Genomic DNA, 15,934 nt, shown 5'->3' with positions numbered 1-15,934 from the left:
GGCTACAAATGATACATCGTATGCTGCTGGTTTGGAGGGTATGCTTAAACATTTGGTATAAACATGTGATAAAGATTGGAATCTCATACGCCACACAGATCATACATGCCAATCAAAAATAAGAAATGACAATGATCTGATACAGGGGGGATAGGCGTTAGTTGAAGAACAAAAAAGGAACAGACAGGCACTGTTTTGTGACTAGTATTATGCAGACCAAGTTCTGCAAACGGTGTCTTTATCCTATAAAGGGGCCATAGTCAAGTTGTCTGTTAAGTCCCCTAGGCTCCACAGTGTCAAGAGTGTAAATCCATTTGGTTTCTCGTTGAAGTAGGAATCTGCCACGATCACCTCCCCTGGTTAGAGGTGGTATATGATCTATGATCATGGTCCTCAAACTAGAGACACTATGTTTCAGTTTTGCAAAGTGGTTTGCCACTGGTTGATCTGAAGTGCCCTTTTTGATGGCATCCCTAATGGCATGTCTATGATTAGCCATTCTTTCACGGAATGTTGTGATGGTTTTCCCTACATAGACAAGGGAGCATGGACAAATCAGGATATAGACCACATAGGTGCTGCTGCATGTGACTCTGTGTTGTATCCATAGTGATTGTTGCAATGTGGGTGTTGAAAGGTGGGACCCATCTGCATCCCATTGCAGTTGATACAGTCTCCACATCTGAAGCATCCTTTCTTGGTGGATTTGAGCCATGTATTCTTTTGGTAGGAATCCTTCGGGTCAGTATATATACATACATATTTACATAAATATATACATACATATATACATATAAACAAACATGCAAACATACATACATATATACATACATACATATATACATACATGCAAACATACATACATATATATATACATAAACGCATACATATATACATATACATATATATATATATATATATGTATACATACATACAAATATACATATATACATACATATATACATACAAACATACACGCAAACATACATACATATATATACATACACGCATACATACATACATACATATATACATACATACATATAAACAGGTACAAATTGTCAAATCCGAAATGCCAAAATCAGAATTCTTGTGAAATATGGAATTTTTTAATTAATATTTTTGTACTAAATAAAATTATTAGAAATCATTATCTTTTCCTGCCTATAAGTCAGAATCTTCTCTGCCTGTGTCTTTGGGTTGGTTCTTATGATCATAAATGCAAATAATAGTCTATATTTATTTAAAACAATGACTATTACCTGTCTGATTACAGTACTGTACTATGTTTCTGGGGGTACTGTATGCAAACTTACATCTGTTCAGAAATCCAAATTATTCCAAAATCAAAACCTTTTCTGTTTCCAATAAGTTTGGATAAACATACATTGTTGCAGCTTAATTACAGCCTCTACATGAAGTTCTTCACATATTAGGGGTTTAAACAAAGACCCAAGTAAATGGTTGTAATGCAAGATTGGGATCCAGAGAACTTATAAATATTAAGGTGTTGCATGAGTATATTAAGGTGTTGCATGAGTATATTAAGGTGTTGCATGAGTATATAAAGATGTTGCATGAGTATATTAAAGTGTTGCATGAGTATATTAAGATGTTGCATGAGTATATTAAGATGTTGCACAGGTATATTAAGGTGTTGCATGAGTATATTAAGGTGTTGCATGAGTATATTAAGGTGTTGCATGAGTATATTAAGATGTTGCATGAGTATGTTAAGATGTTGCACAGGTATATTAAAGTGTTGCATGAGTATATTAAGATGTTGCATGAGTATATTAAGGTGTTGCATGAATATATTAAGGTGTTGCACAGGTATATTAAGGTGTTGCATGAGTATATTAAGGTGTTGCATGAATATATTAAGGTGTTGCATGAGTATATTAAGGTGTTGTATGAGTATATTAAGGTGTTGCATGAGTATATTAAGGTGTTGCATGAATATATTAAGGTGTTGCATGAGTATATTAAGGTGTTGCATGAGTATATTAAGGTGTTGCACAGGTATATTAAGGTGTTGCATGTGTATATTAAGGTGTTGCACGTGTATATTAAGGTGATGCATGTGTATATGAAGGTGTTGCATGAGTATATTAAGGTGCTGCATCAGTATATTAAGGTGCTGCATCAGTATATTAAGGTGGTACACAGGTATATTAAGGTGTTGCATGAGTATATTAAGGTGTTGCATGAGTATATTAAGGTGTTGCACAGGTATATTAGCGTGTTGCATGAATATATTAAGGTGTTGCATGAGTATATTAAGGTGTTGCATGAGTATATTAAGGTGTTGCATGAATATATTAAGGTGTTTCACAGGTATATTAAGATGTTGCATGAGTATATTAAGGTGTTGCACGTGTATATTAAGGTGTTGCACGTGTATATTAAGGTGTTGCATTTGTATATGAAGGTGTTGCATGAGTATATTAAGGTGTTGCATTAGTATATTAAGGTGTTGCATGTGTATATGAAGGTGTTGGCATGAGTATATTAAGGTGTTGCATGAGTATATTAAGGTGTTGCATGAGTATATTAAGGTGTTGCATAAATATATTAAGGTGTTGCATGTGTATATTAAGGTGTTGCATGAGTATATTAAGGTGTTGCATGAGTATATTAAGATGTTGCACAGGTATATTAAGATGTTGCAAAGGTATATTAAGGTGTTGCATGAGTATATTAAGGTGTTGCATGAGTATGTTAAGGTGTTGCATAAATATATTAAGGTGTTGCATGAGTATATTAAGGTGTTGCATGTGTATATTAAGGTGTTGCATGAGTATATTAAGGTGTTGCATGTGTATATTAAGGTGTTGCATGTGTATATTAAGGTGTTGCATGAATATATTAAGGTGTTGCATGAGTATATTAAGGTGTTCTATGTGTATATTAAGGTGTTGCACAGGTATATTAAGGTGTTGCACAGGTATATTAAGGTGATGCATGTGTATATGAAGGTGTTGCATGAATATATAAAGGTGTTGCATGAGTATATTAAGGTGTTGCATGGATATAATAAGGTGTTGCATGGATATATTAAGGTGTTGCATGGATATATTAAGGTGTTGCATTGATATATTAAGGTGTTGCATGGATATATTAAGGTGTTGCACAGGTATATTAAGGTGTTGCACAGGTATATTAAGGTGTTGCATGAGTATATTAAGGTGTTGCATGGATATATTAAGGTGTTGCACAGGTATATTAAGGTGTTGCACAGGTATATTAATGTGTTGCATGAGTATATTAATGTGTTGCATGGATATATTAAGGTGTTGCACAGGTATATTAAGGTGTCGCTTGAGTATATTAAGGTGTTGCACAGGTATTTTTAGGTGTTGTACAGGTATATTAAGGTGCCATATGAGTATATTAAGGTGTTGCATGAGTATATTAAGGTGTTGCACAGATATATTAAAGCGTTGCGTGAGTATATTAAGGTGTTGCACAGGTATATTAAGGTTTTGCATGAGTATATTAAGGTGTTGCATGGATATATTACAGTGTTGCACAGGTATATTAAGGTGTTGCACGTGTATATTAAGGTGTTGCATGAGTATATTAAAGTGTTGCATGGATATATTAAGGTGTTGCACAGGTATATTAAGGTGTTGCACAGGTATATTAATGTGTTTCATGAGTATATTAAGGTGTTGCATGGATATATTAAGGTGTTGCACAGGTATATTAAGGTGTTGCATGTGTATATTAAGGTGTCACATGAGTATATTAAGGTTCTGCACAGGTATATTAAGGTGTCACATGAGTATATTAAGGTGATGCACAGGTATATTAAGGTTTCGCTTGAGTATATTAAGGTGTTGCACAGGTATTTTTAGGTGTTGTACAGGTATATTAAGGTGCCATATGAGTATATTAAGGTGTTGCATGAGTATATTAAGGTGTTGCATGAGTATATTAAGGTGTTGCACAGATATATTAAGGCATTGCACAGGTATATTAAGGTTTTGCATGAGTATATTAAGGTGTTGCATGGATATATTATAGTGTGGCACAGATATATTAAGGCGTTGCACAGGTATATTTAAGGTGTTGCATGAGTATATTAAGGTGTTGCATGTGTATATTAAGGTGTTGCATGGATATATTAAGGTGTTGCACAGGTATATTAAGGTGTTGCACAGGTATATTAAGGTGTTGCATGAGTATATTAAGGTGTTGCATGGATATATTAAGGTGTTGCACAGGTATATTAAGGTGTTGCACAGGTATATTAATGTGTTGCATGAGTATATTAAGGTGTTGCATGGATATATTAAGGTGTTGCACAGGTATATTAAGGTGTTGCATGTGTATATTAAGGTGTCACATGAGTATATTAAGGTTCTGCACAGGTATATTAAGGTGTCACATGAGTATATTAAGGTGATGCACAGGTATATTAAGGTTTCGCTTGAGTATATTAAGGTGTTGCACAGGTATTTTTAGGTGTTGTACAGGTATATTAAGGTGTCATATGAGTAAATTAAGGTGTTGCATGAGTATATTAAGGTGTTGCATGAGTATATTAAGGTGTTGCACAGATATATTAAGGCGTTGCGTGAGTATTTTAAGGTGTTGCACAGGTATATTTAAGTTTTGCATGAGTATATTAAGGTGTTGCATGGATATATTATAGTGTTGCACAGGTATATTAAGGTGTTGCACAGGTATATTAAGGTGTTGCTTATACATATTAAGGTGTTGCACATGCATATTAAGGTGTTGCATAAGTATATTAAGGTGTTGCATGGATATATTATAGTGTTGCACAGGTATATTAAAGTGTTGTACATGCATATTAAGGTGCTGCACAGGTATATTAAGGTTTTGCATGAGTATATTAAGGTGATGCATGGATATATTAAGGTGTTGCACAGGTATATTAAGGTTTTGCATGAGTATATTAAGGTGTTGCATGGATATATTATAGTGTGGCACAGATATATTAAGGTGTTGCATGAGTATATTAAGGTGTTGCACAGGTATATTAAGGTGTTGCATGGATATATTATAGTTTTGCACAGGTATATTAAGGTGTTGCATGAGTATATTAAGGTGGTGCACAGGTATATTAAGGTGTTGCATGAGTATATTAAGGTGTTGCACAGGTATAGTAAGTTGTTGCATGAGTATATTAAGGTGTTGCATGAGTATATTTAGGTGTTGCATGAGTATATTAAGGTGTTGCATGGATATATTAAGGTGTTGCACAGGTATAGTAAGGTGTTACATGAGTATATTAAGGTGTTGCATGGATATATTATAGTTTTGCACAGGTATATTAAGGTGTTGCATGAGTATATTAAGGTGTTGCATGAGTATATTAAGGTGTTGCATGAATATATTTAAGGTGTTGCATGAGTATATTAAGGTGTTGCATGAGTATATTAAGGTGTTGCACAGGTATATTAAGATGTTGCATGAGTATATTAAGGTGTTGCACGGGTATATTAAGGTGTTATATGTATGTATGTATGTATAGATATACTGTATGTATATATATATATATATATATATATATATATATATATATATATATATATATATATATATATATATATATACAGTATATATATATATATATATATATATATATATATATATATATATATATATATATATATATATATATTGTTGTGAATAGGGATATTCAATTATATTAAGGTGTTGCATGAGTATATTAAGGTTCTGCACAGGTATATTAAGGTGTCACATGAGTATATTAAGGTGATGCACAGGTATATTAAGGTTTCGCTTGAGTATATTAAGGTGTTGCATGGATATATTACAGTGTTGCACAGGTATATTAAGGTGTTGCACGTGTATATTAAGGTGTTGCTCATGCATATTAAGGTGTTGCACATGCATATTAAGGTGTTGCATGAGTATATTAAGGTGTTGCACAGGTATATTAAGGTGTTGCACAGGTATATTAAGGTGTTGCATGAGTATATTAAGGTGTTGCATGGATATATTAAGGTGTTGCACAGGTATATTAATGTGTTGCATGAGTATATTAAGGTGTTGCATGGATATATTAAGGTGTTGCACAGGTATATTAAGGTGTTGCATGTGTATATTAAGGTGTCAAATGAGTATATTAAGGTTCTGCACAGGTATATTAAGGTGTCACATGAGTATATTAAGGTGATGCACAGGTATATTAAGGTTTCGCTTGAGTATATTAAGGTGTTGCACAGGTATTTTTAGGTGTTGTACAGGTATATTAAGGTGTTATATGAGTAAATTAAGGTGTTGCATGAGTATATTAAGGTGTTGCATGAGTATATTAAGGTGTTGCACAGATATATTAAGGCGTTGCGTGAGTATTTTAAGGTGTTGCACAGGTATATTAAGGTTTTGCATGAGTATATTAAGGTGTTGCATGGATATATTATAGTGTTGCACAGGTATATTAAGGTGTTGCACAGGTATATTAAGGTGTTGCTCATACATATTAAGGTGTTGCACATGCATATTAAGGTGTTGCATAAGTATATTAAGGTGTTGCATGAATATATTAAGGTGTTGCACAGGTATATTAAGATGTTGCATGAGTATATTAAGGTGTTGCACGTGTATATTAAGGTGTTGCATGTGTATATGAAGGTGTTGGCATGAGTATATGAAGGTGTTGCATGAGTATATTAAGGTGTTGCATGAGTATATTAAGGTGTTGCATGAGTATATTAAGGTGTTGCATAAATATATTAAGGTGTTGCATGTGTATATTAAGGTGTTGCATGAGTATATTAAGGTGTTGCATGAGTATATTAAGATGTTGCACAGGTATATTAAGATGTTTCAAAGGTATATTAAGGTGTTGCATGAGTATATTAAGGTGTTGCATGAGTTTGTTAAGGTGTTGCATAAATATATTAAGGTGTTGCATGAATATATTAAGGTGTTGCATGAGTATATTAAGGTGTTGCATGTGTATATTAAGGTGTTGCACAGGTATATTAAGGTGTTGCATGAGTATATTAAGGTGTTGCATGAGTATATTAAGGTGTTGCATGAATATATTAAGGTGTTGCATGAGTATATTAAGGTGTTGCATGAGTATATTAAGGTGTTGCATGAGTATATTTAAGGTGTTGCATGAGTATATTAAGGTGTTGCATGTGTATATTAAGGTGTTGCATGGATATATTAAGGTGTTGCACAGGTATATTAAGGTGTTGCACAGGTATATTAAGGTGTTGCATGAGTATATTAAGGTGTTGCATGGATATATTAAGGTGTTGCACAGGTATATTAAGGTGTTGCACAGGTATATTAATGTGTTGCATGAGTATATTAAGGTGTTGCATGGATATATTAAGGTGTTGCACAGGTATATTAAGGTGTCACATGAATATATTAAGGTTCTGCACAGGTATATTAAGGATTCACATGAGTATATTAAGGTGTTGCATTGGTATATTAAGGTGTCGCTTGAGTATATTAAGGTGTTGCACAGGTATTTTTAGGTGTTGTACAGGTATATTAAGGTGCCATATGAGTATATTAAGGTGTTGCATGAGTATATTAAGGTGTTGCACAGATATATTAAAGCGTTGCGTGAGTATATTAAGGTGTTGCACAGGTATATTAAGGTTTTGCATGAGTATATTAAGGTGTTGCATGGATATATTACAGTGTTGCACAGGTATATTAAGGTGTTGCACGTGTATATTAAGGTGTTGCATGAGTATATTAAGGTGTTGCATGAGTATATTAAGGTGTTGCACAGATATATTAAAGCGTTGCGTGAGTATATTAAGGTGTTGCACAGGTATATTAAGGTTTTGCATGAGTATATTAAGGTGTTGCATGGATATATTACAGTGTTGGACAGGTATATTAAGGTGTTGCACGTGTATATTAAGGTGTTGCATGAGTATGTTAAGGTGTTGCATAAATATATTAAGGTGTTGCATGAGTATATTAAGGTGTTGCATGAGTATATTAAGGTGTTGCATGAGTATATTAAGGTGTTGCATGTGTATATTAAGGTGTTGCATGTGTATATTAAGGTGTTGCATGTGTATATTAAGGTGTTGCATGAGTATATTAAGGTGTTCTATGTGTATATTAAGGTGTTGCATGAATATATTAAGGTGTTGCATGAGTATATTAAGGTGTTGCATGAATATATTAAGGTGTTGCATGAGTATATTAAGGTGTTGCATGGATATAATAAGGTGTTGCATGGATATATTAAGGTGTTGCATGGATATATTAAGGTGTTGCATGTGTATATTAAGGTGTTGCATGGATATATTAAGGTGTTGCACAGGTATATTAAGGTGTTGCACAGGTATATTAAGGTGTTGCATGAGTATATTAAGGTGTTGCATGGATATATTAAGGTGTTGCACATGTATATTAAGGTGTTGCACAGATATATTAAAGCGTTGCGTGAGTATATTAAGGTGTTGCACAGGTATATTAAGGTTTTGCATGAGTATATTAAGGTGTTGCATGGATATATTACAGTGTTGGACAGGTATATTAAGGTGTTGCACGTGTATATTAAGGTGTTGCATGAGTATGTTAAGGTGTTGCATAAATATATTAAGGTGTTGCATGAGTATATTAAGGTGTTGCATGAGTATATTAAGGTGTTGCATGAGTATATTAAGGTGTTGCATGTGTATATTAAGGTGTTGCATGTGTATATTAAGGTGTTGCATGAGTATATTAAGGTGTTCTATGTGTATATTAAGGTGTTGCATGAATATATTAAGGTGTTGCATGAATATATTAAGGTGTTGCATGAGTATATTAAGGTGTTGCATGAATATATTAAGGTGTTGCATGAGTATATTAAGGTGTTGCATGGATATAATAAGGTGTTGCATGGATATATTAAGGTGTTGCATGAGTATATTAAGGTGTTGCACAGGTATATTAAGGTGTTGCACAGGTATATTAAGGTGTTGCATGAGTATATTAAGGTGTTGCATGGATATATTAAGGTGTTGCACAGGTATATTAATGTGTTGCATGAGTATATTAAGGTGTTGCATGGATATATTAAGGTGTTGCACAGGTATATTAAGGTGTTGCATGTGTATATTAAGGTGTCAAATGAGTATATTAAGGTTCTGCACAGGTATATTAAGGTGTCACATGAGTATATTAAGGTGATGCACAGGTATATTAAGGTTTCGCTTGAGTATATTAAGGTGTTGCACAGGTATTTTTAGGTGTTGTACAGGTATATTAAGGTGTTATATGAGTAAATTAAGGTGTTGCATGAGTATATTAAGGTGTTGCACAGATATATTAAGGCGTTGCGTGAGTATTTTAAGGTGTTGCACAGGTATATTAAGGTTTTGCATGAGTATATTAAGGTGTTGCATGGATATATTATAGTGTTGCACAGGTATATTAAGGTGTTGCACAGGTATATTAAGGTGTTGCTCATACATATTAAGGTGTTGCACATGCATATTAAGGTGTTGCATAAGTATATTAAGGTGTTGCATGAATATATTAAGGTGTTGCACAGGTATATTAAGATGTTGCATGAGTATATTAAGGTGTTGCACGTGTATATTAAGGTGTTGCATGTGTATATGAAGGTGTTGGCATGAGTATATGAAGGTGTTGCATGAGTATATTAAGGTGTTGCATGAGTATATTAAGGTGTTGCATGAGTATATTAAGGTGTTGCATAAATATATTAAGGTGTTGCATGTGTATATTAAGGTGTTGCATGAGTATATTAAGGTGTTGCATGAGTATATTAAGATGTTGCACAGGTATATTAAGATGTTTCAAAGGTATATTAAGGTGTTGCATGAGTATATTAAGGTGTTGCATGAGTTTGTTAAGGTGTTGCATAAATATATTAAGGTGTTGCATGAATATATTAAGGTGTTGCATGAGTATATTAAGGTGTTGCATGTGTATATTAAGATGTTGCATGAGTATATTAAGGTGTTGCATGTGTATATTAAGGTGTTGCACAGGTATATTAAGGTGTTGCATGAGTATATTAAGGTGTTGCATGAGTATATTAAGGTGTTGCATGAATATATTAAGGTGTTGCATGAGTATATTAAGGTGTTGCATGAGTATATTAAGGTGTTGCATGAGTATATTTAAGGTGTTGCATGAGTATATTAAGGTGTTGCATGTGTATATTAAGGTGTTGCATGGATATATTAAGGTGTTGCACAGGTATATTAAGGTGTTGCACAGGTATATTAAGGTGTTGCATGAGTATATTAAGGTGTTGCATGGATATATTAAGGTGTTGCACAGGTATATTAAGGTGTTGCACAGGTATATTAATGTGTTGCATGAGTATATTAAGGTGTTGCATGGATATATTAAGGTGTTGCACAGGTATATTAAGGTGTCACATGAATATATTAAGGTTCTGCACAGGTATATTAAGGATTCACATGAGTATATTAAGGTGTTGCATTGGTATATTAAGGTGTCGCTTGAGTATATTAAGGTGTTGCACAGGTATTTTTAGGTGTTGTACAGGTATATTAAGGTGCCATATGAGTATATTAAGGTGTTGCATGAGTATATTAAGGTGTTGCACAGATATATTAAGGCGTTGCGTGAGTATATTAAGGTGTTGCACAGGTATATTAAGGTTTTGCATGAGTATATTAAGGTGTTGCATGGATATATTACAGTGTTGCACAGGTATATTAAGGTGTTGCACGTGTATATTAAGGTGTTGCATGAGTATATTAAGGTGTTGCATGAGTATATTAAGGTGTTGCACAGATATATTAAAGCGTTGCGTGAGTATATTAAGGTGTTGCACAGGTATATTAAGGTTTTGCATGAGTATATTAAGGTGTTGCATGGATATATTACAGTGTTGGACAGGTATATTAAGGTGTTGCACGTGTATATTAAGGTGTTGCATGAGTATGTTAAGGTGTTGCATAAATATATTAAGGTGTTGCATGAGTATATTAAGGTGTTGCATGAGTATATTAAGGTGTTGCATGAGTATATTAAGGTGTTGCATGTGTATATTAAGGTGTTGCATGTGTATATTAAGGTGTTGCATGTGTATATTAAGGTGTTGCATGAGTATATTAAGGTGTTCTATGTGTATATTAAGGTGTTGCATGAATATATTAAGGTGTTGCATGAGTATATTAAGGTGTTGCATGAATATATTAAGGTGTTGCATGAGTATATTAAGGTGTTGCATGGATATAATAAGGTGTTGCATGGATATATTAAGGTGTTGCATGGATATATTAAGTTGTTGCATGTGTATATTAAGGTGTTGCATGGATATATTAAGGTGTTGCACAGGTATATTAAGGTGTTGCACAGGTATATTAAGGTGTTGCATGAGTATATTAAGGTGTTGCATGGATATATTAAGGTGTTGCACATGTATATTAAGGTGTTGCACAGATATATTAAAGCGTTGCGTGAGTATATTAAGGTGTTGCACAGGTATATTAAGGTTTTGCATGAGTATATTAAGGTGTTGCATGGATATATTACAGTGTTGGACAGGTATATTAAGGTGTTGCACGTGTATATTAAGGTGTTGCATGAGTATGTTAAGGTGTTGCATAAATATATTAAGGTGTTGCATGAGTATATTAAGGTGTTGCATGAGTATATTAAGGTGTTGCATGAGTATATTAAGGTGTTGCATGTGTATATTAAGGTGTTGCATGTGTATATTAAGGTGTTGCATGAGTATATTAAGGTGTTCTATGTGTATATTAAGGTGTTGCATGAATATATTAAGGTGTTGCATGAATATATTAAGGTGTTGCATGAGTATATTAAGGTGTTGCATGAATATATTAAGGTGTTGCATGAGTATATTAAGGTGTTGCATGGATATAATAAGGTGTTGCATGGATATATTAAGGTGTTGCATGGATATATTAAGGTGTTGCATGTGTATATTAAGGTGTTGCATGGATGTATTAAGGTGTTGCACAGGTATATTAAGGTGTTGCACAGGTATATTAAGGTGTTGCATGAGTATATTAAGGTGTTGCATGGATATATTAAGGTGTTGCACATGTATATTAAGGTGTTGCACAGGTATATTAATGTGTTGCATGAGTATATTAAGGTGTTGCATGGATATATTAAGGTGTTGCACAGGTATATTAAGGTGTTGCATGTGTATATTAAGGTGTCACATGAGTATATTAAGGTTCTGCACAGGTATATTAAGGAGTCACATGAGTATATTAAGGTGTTGCATTGGTATATTAAGGTGTCGCTTGAGTATATTAAGGTGTTGCACAGGTATTTTTAGGTGTTGTACAGGTATATTAAGGTGCCATATGAGTATACAACAGAAGTTAGCGCTGTGCGTTCAGTTTAACTGAAGTGTGAGTTGGGGAACCTGGAAAGGCAGCTGTAAATCAGGGTGAATGAAGGGATTGTCCACTCAAAAGAGGGTGGAACAAACCTTACAAGCAAATAATGGTAGAAAAAGAGAGGAAAAACAGTGCTATTCAATGGGCTATTCCCTGACCTCACTAATCATAAGATAGCTATTTAGTTGTCAGATAGCATAAAATAGTGTGAGTCGATGTAAAAATACACAAATACGTGAAGAAACTCTGTCTAGTTATATATGTTCACAATGTTATATCACATGAATAAAAAGCGATAGCAAGAGATGGTTAAAACCATACATAATAAGTCCATCAAGGTGTATCTGATAGAAACAATATATCAGATGTATAATAAGCAGGAAATCTGGTAGGTATTGCACTTACTAGAACAAACCTCAATCATATGAGGTAAGTTGCCGCCTCTTGTAAGTGTGAAACTTCCGTGGTCCTGGCGTAGTGGTAGTTATAGGGTCAAGTAGTGATGTCCTTCTCCTCTTAGAGTATGTGCCTTCTCCTCTTAGAGTATGAACCTTCAGTCCCGGTAGAGGCTGGTGGTCTGTTTCCTTTGTGCTCCAGCAGGATTATGCAAAAAAAAAATAAAGTGCAAGGACATAGTGTAAAACTGTTTAATAAAAGATAAGGTGCTAAAAACAGACAAATGGCCAATCACATTAAAAGTCCTCAAACATATGAGGCATGTAGATACACTTAGAAACAGCTTGTGGTTCACGAACCCAGTGGATGGTAGTACTGCAGTTGCTATATCACAGTCACAGTCAGAGGTTAAACGTGTTCTTCCAAAAGCCACATCAATATTATATAGTTGTGTGTAAGAACCAGTTCGTCTTTATGCAATATAACAGACTCAGTGCTGATTGTCACACAGAAAATGTTTATATTCCTATTTCAAAGTTCAATAACATAGAAGAACCTCCAAATGGAGTTAAAAAGTATGTGATCCCTTACGCGTTTCAAAGGTTTTGTTTTTCCTTCTTCCTCAGAGGGAAGAACAAGGTGTTGCATGAGTATATTAAGGTGTTGCATGAGTATATTAAGGTGTTGCACAGGTATATTAAGGTGTTGCACAGGTATATTAAGGTGATGCATGTGTATATGAAGGTGTTGCATGAGTATATTAAGGTGCTGCATGAGTATATTAAGGTGGTACACAGGTATATTAAGGTGTTGCACGAGTATATTAAGGTGTTGCATGAGTATATTAAGGTGTTGCACAGGTATATTAACGTGTTGCATGAATATATTAAGGTTTTGCATGAGTATATTAAGGTGTTGCATTAGTATATTAAGGTGTTGCATGAATATATTAAGGTGTTGCACAGGTATATTAAGATGTTGCATGAGTATTTTAAGGTGTTGCACGTGTATATTAAGGTGTTGCACGTGTATATGAAGGTGTTGCATGAGTATATTAAGGTGTTGCATGAGTATATTAAGGTGTTGCATGTGTATATGAAGGTGTTGGCATGAGTATATTAAGGTGTTGTATGAGTATATTAAGGTGTTGCATGAGTATATTAAGGTGTTGCATAAATATATTAAGGTGTTGCATAAATATATTAAGGTGTTGCATGAGTATATTAAGGTGTTGCATGTGTATATGATGGTGTTGGCATGAGTATATTAAGGTGTTGCATGAGTATATTAAGGTGTAGCATAAATATATTAAGGTGTTGCATGAGTATATTAAGGTGTTGCATGAGTATATTAAGGTGTTGCATAAATATATTAAGGTGTTGCATGTGTATATTAAGGTGTTGCACGAGTATATTAAGGTGTTGCATGAGTATATTAAGATGTTTCACAGGTACATTAAGATGTTGCACAGGTATATTAAGGTGTTGCATGAGTATATTAAGGTGTTGCATGAGTATGTTAAGATGTTGCATAAATATATTAAGGTGTTGCATGAGTATATTAAGGTGTTGCATGAGTATATTAAGGTGTTGCATGAGTATATTAAGGTGTTGCATGTGTATATTAAGGTGTTGCATGAGTATATTAAGGTGTTGCATGAGTATATTAAGGTGTTGCATGTGTATATTAAGGTGTTGCATGAATATATTAAGGTGTTGCATGAGTATATTAAGGTGTTCTATGTGTATATTAAGGTGTTGCATGAATATATTAAGGTGTTGCATGAATATATTAAGGTGTTGCATGAGTATATTAAGGTGTTGCATGTGTATATTAAGGTGTTGCATGGATATATTAAGGTGTTGCATGGATATATTAAGGTGTTGCACAGGTATATTAAGGTGTTGCACAGGTATATTAAGGTGTTGCATGAGTATATTAAGGTGTTGCATGGATATATTAAGGTGTTGCACAGGTATATTAAGGTGTTGCACAGGTATATTAATGTGTTGCATGAGTATATTAAGGTGTTGCATGGATATATTAAGGTGTTGCACAGGTATATTAAGGTGTTGCATGTGTATATTAAGGTGTCACATGAGTATATTAAAGTTCTGCACAGGTATATTAAGGTGTCACATGAGTATATTAAGGTGTTGCACAGGTATATTAAGGTGTCGCTTGAGTATATTAAGGTGTTGCACAGGTATTTTTAGGTGTTGCACAGGTATATTGAGGTGTCATATGAGTATATTAAGGTGTTGCATGAGTATATTAAGGTGTTGCATGAGTATATTAAGGTGTTGCGTGAGTATATTAATGTGTTGCACAGGTATATTAAGCTTTTGCATGAGTATATTAAGGTGTTGCATGGATATATTATAGTGTTGCACAGGTATATTAAGGTGTTGCACAGGTATATTAAGGTGTTGCTCATGCATATTAAGGTGTTGCACATGCATATTAAGGTGTTGCATGAGTATATTAAGGTGTTGCATGGATATATTATAGTGTTGCACAGGTACATTAAAGTATTGTACATGCATATTAAGGTGTTGCACAGGTATATTAAGGTGTTGCATGGATATATTAAGGTTTTGCACAGGTATATTAAGGTTTTGCATGAGTATATTAAGGTGTTGTATGGATATATTATAGTGTCGCACAGATATATTAAGGTGTTGCATGAGTATATTAAGGTGTTGCACAGGTATATTAAGGTGTTGCATGGATATATTATAGTGTTGCACAGGTATATTAAGGTGTTGCATGAGTATATTAAGGTGTTGAACAGGTATATTAAGGTGTTGCATGAGTATATTAACGTGTTGCATGAATATATTAAGGTTTTGCATGAGTATATTAAGGTGTTGCATGAGTATATTAAGGTGTTGCATGAATATATTAAGGTGTTGCACAGGTATATTAAGATGTTGCATGAGTATTTTAAGGTGTTGCACGTGTATATTAAGGTGTTGCACGTGTATATGAAGTTGTTGCATGAGTATATTAAGGTGTTGCATGAGTATATTAAGGTGTTGCATGTGTATATGAAGGTGTTGGCATGAGTATATTAAGGTGTTGCATGAGTATATTAAGGTGTTGCATGAGTATATTAAGGTGTTGCATAAATATATTAAGGTGTTGCATGAGTATATTAAGGTGTTGCATGAGTATATTAAGGTGTT

This window comes from Bombina bombina, chromosome 11 (genome assembly GCF_027579735.1).
Source record: "Bombina bombina isolate aBomBom1 chromosome 11, aBomBom1.pri, whole genome shotgun sequence".
NCBI lineage: Eukaryota > Metazoa > Chordata > Amphibia > Anura > Bombinatoridae > Bombina > Bombina bombina.
Note: the sequence above shows the minus strand (reverse complement) of the source record.